The sequence below is a fragment of the Enhydra lutris genome, unplaced genomic scaffold (genome assembly GCF_002288905.1).
Source record: "Enhydra lutris kenyoni isolate GAN:26980312 unplaced genomic scaffold, ASM228890v2 scaffoldscaffold29, whole genome shotgun sequence".
NCBI classification, from domain to species: Eukaryota; Metazoa; Chordata; class Mammalia; order Carnivora; family Mustelidae; genus Enhydra; species Enhydra lutris.
In genome coordinates this window covers 4,061,202-4,065,104 of record NW_019154113.1, presented here as the reverse complement: position 1 = coordinate 4,065,104, position 3,903 = coordinate 4,061,202, and the positions used below count along the sequence as shown (strand labels likewise).

Below are 3,903 nucleotides of genomic sequence, written 5' to 3'. Positions count from 1 at the left end.
TATTTTTTTTTAAGATTTTGTTTATTTATTTGATAGAGATCACAAGCAGGCAGAGAGGCAGACAGAGAGAGAGGGGAAGCAGGCTCCCTGCTGAGCAGAGAGCCTGTGGACTGAGTATTTTTAATATTTAATTTTTTCTCCTTTCTTGGCTTATTAGCTATAACTCTTTGTTTTTTTATTTTAGTGATTGCTTAAGGGTTTATTGTGTACATCTTTAATGTACCATAGTTTAACTTAAAGTCATATTATGCTATTTTATGGATAGCATAAGAAATTTATAATAGTATAATTCCATTCTCCCTCTCCTGAACTTTGTGCCATTGTTCTCCTACCTGATATATTTATTATAAACTTTATCAACTATGGTTACCATTTCCATATTTAAAAATTAAATAATATTTTTAAAACAAAAAATAAGTCATATTTATTCACATATGTATCATTTATGATGCTCTTTCTTTCTTTCTTTCTTTCTTTCTTTCAAGATTTTATTTATTTATTTGACAGAGATCACAAGTAGGCAGAGAGGCAGGCGGTGGGGGGGGGGAAAGCAGGCTCCCTGCCAAGCAGAGAGCCCAATGTGGGCTCAATCCCAGGACCCTAGGATCATGACCTGAGCCAAAGGCAGAGGCTTAACCCACTGAGCCATCCAGGTGTCCCGATGCTCTTTATTTCTTTATGCAAGTTCAGTTTCACATATAGGACCATGCTCTTTCTCTATCTATGACTTAAAACTCTTATAGTGTGTCTGTTGGTGATAAATTATTTCTGCTTTAGTATATCCAAAAAAGTCCTCATTTTGCTTTTGTCTTTGAAGTATATTTTCATTAAGTATAGGATTCTAATTTGACAGTTTTTTTTTTTTTTCTTTCGGTACTTAGATATGTTGCTCTACTGTCCTCTGACTTGCTTTGTTTCCAAAAAGAGGTTGCTAACACTTTCATCGAAATGCAATGTATTTTTTTTTCTGGATGCTCTTAAGATTTTCTCTTTATTTCTGATTTTAAGCGATTTGATTATGATGTGCCTTTGTATGGTTTTCTTTATGTTTTTGGGATTTAGTGACTTCCTTAGACCTGTGGATTTAAAAATTTCTTTTTTTTTTTAAGATTTATTTATTTATTTGACAGAGACACAGTGAGAGAGGGAACACAAACAGGGGAAGTGGGAGAGGGAGAAGTGGGCTTCCTGCCGAGCAGGGAGCCAGATGTGGGGCTTGATCTCAGGACCCTGGGATCATGACCTGAGCTAAAGGCAGACATTTAATGACTGAGCCACTCAGGCACCCCTGGATTTATAATTTTCATCAAGTTTGAGAAATTAGGGCCATTATTTCTTAAAATACTTTTTCTGTCTCTTACCCCCACTTCACCCTGCTCTCAACACCTTCTCAAGTGGGGATTATATGTATAATAATTGTTCCATGGTTCACTGATGCTACATTCAGGGTTTTATTTATTTATTCATTTGGATCATTTTTTGTTATGTTCTCAAGCTCTTCTTCTTTTTCAGTGTCTAATATGTTGTATTTTTCATCTTTTGAATTTTTGACTTTTTTTTTAATGTCTCCGATATCACTACATAGCATGTTACATCTTTCCTCTACCTCCTTGAACATAATGGAATATGTCTACAATAACTGTCATCTACTTTTATCATCATGGTCATTTCTGGGTTTGTGTATATTGATTTTTCTCTTCATTATGGGTTATATTTTCTTGCATGTTTGATAAGTTTTTAGATGATTCCAGACATTGTGAATTTTATCTTATTGGGTAATGAATGTTGTCCTACTTATATAAATATTCTTAAACTTTGTTCTTCCGTGCAGTTAAGTTACTTGGGAACAGTTTGATATTTTTGAGGTTTTAAGATATATTTTGCTAGGCCTCACCAGAGCAAACTTTGCCCCACTACTAAGGCAATACCTTTTTGAGTACTCTACCCAATTCCCCATGAATCATGAGATTTTCTACTCTGACTGGTGACAGTATGAACTATTCCCAGCCCTGAGTAAGTTTCAGAGTTGCTCTTTCTGTCCTTTTGGGGTAGTTCTTTTCTAGCCTCATGTCATTTCCTCACAAGCATCCACTTATCAGTACTCACCTGAAGATCCCTGGGGGTCTTTAAAGATCTCCAAAGCTCTCTACCTCTTGCAGTTCTCTCTTCTTCAATATCTGCCCAGTGAACTCAAGCTGCTTTGACCTTGCCAGGCGTGCAGCCCAGTCTCTCCAACTCAGAGAAGCCACCAGGCCCAACCTGAGTTCCTCCTCCCTGTGCAAACTCTCTCCAGGCAGTACTCTGGGCCGACCTGACGACTCACTTCTTTTGTTTCCCCTCTCTCAGTTATCATTCTCAATGTTGTCTGATGTTTAATGTCTTAAGGTCAGTTTCATATATTTTTTTCAGATTTTCAGTTGCTTCAAGAGGGTGGACAAATCACGTTCCTATTACACAATCATCAGCCAAAACAGACATACAGTAATCTTGCTTGATGGGTAAATTTAATTCTGAGATTTCAGTTATTTTTTTAAGTTTTCTTCTGCTTGTTGCATTTTTTTCTTTTTCAGGTTTCATTTTTCTTTCTGTTTCTGCTTGTCTTCTTTCCTGCTATAGGCTTTCTTCACGTGTTGAGTAATCCTTGCTTGTTTGCAATAATATTTTGCACATGTGAGGGAGGCCCTAAGAATCTGACCTACAGGGCTTGCCAAGTACTGGGATTCACAATGGGTGACCTGGTTGAGCTGTTTTATTGGGGAAGCCCCAGTTGTCAATATCTGGATATCTTATCTCTTTTCCTGCTTTGAGTCCCCCAAGGGAAAAAATTCTTCATTCTGAATTTTTAAAAACATTTTTATTTGCAGTTATTCTGTGCAGAATTTACTCCCAGGCCATAAGTTTTCATTTCTTCAGTTTCTTCTGGGATATCTTTTTCTTCTGTGCAACCTCCTCTTCTGGTATAGGAACAATCTGCTCTTTTTCAGTAAGGATCATCTCAATATGGCAGGGAGAGCTCATGTATGGGTTAATCTGACCATGAGCCCTGTAAATTCTACACCGCATCTTGGGGACTTTGTTCACCTGAATGTGCTCAATGACCAGAGAATCGACATCTAAATCCTTAAGTTCAGCATTATTCTCTGCGTTTTTAAGCATGTGCAGTAAAAATTCAGCACTCTTTTTGGGCCATCGACCCTGTGTCCAGCCCCACTGTTTGGCTTGGGCACACCTACCATCTCCACCATTGTAGCGATGGAATGGCACACACTGCTTCTGCAAAGTGACGTCTTTCAGATACTTGGTGGCTTTTCAGATATGCATACCCTGCCTGGGCAGTTTCGCATGTGTTCTTAAAGTGAACACAGACATTTGAACCTCTTGATTTGCATGATTTTGTAGGGTTTTCTGGGTCAAGCAAATAGCGAACCATTTTCAAAGGTCACCCCAGGCCACCGAGTGGAAGAGCTCTCCTGCATTTTTTGTATCTAGGTTACCAGTGTTTCTGGAGCAGAGGCAAGTAAGGGAACTGAGAAGTCTCAGCCTTTGGTATGTAGACTCTGTCCTAACCTCTCCTTTTTAGTTTTGGAACCTTACCTTCTTAGTGCCTGGTGTTCCCGAGTCTAGAGTTTCCATGGTTTAGCTTCTCATAGTAGAAAGCTCTGACCTGCTGAGAAGGGAGGGTGCTGGTAATTTGATGATGGTAACAGGGTGAGGGAGGGGATCCTGGGAAATCTGTCTACTTCTTGTATAGATTTTCAACCATTCTTGCTCATTTGAACCTCTCTCAATCCCTTCATTGAGAGTTAACTTAATGCTTACAACTCCTGAGCCCTCTTCAGTTTCTGGAATTTCCCAGAGCTATTGTAGGTTCCACATTTCTCTGGTCTGTTAACATTTACCACT

At 38.7% G+C, this 3,903-nt stretch overlaps 1 pseudogene; it reads right to left on the bottom strand.

Moving 5' to 3' along the window:
- Positions 1-2,872: 2,872 nt before the first annotated feature.
- On the bottom strand, positions 2,873-3,430 carry LOC111152677 (annotated as a pseudogene).
- Positions 3,431-3,903: the final 473 nt, after the last annotated feature.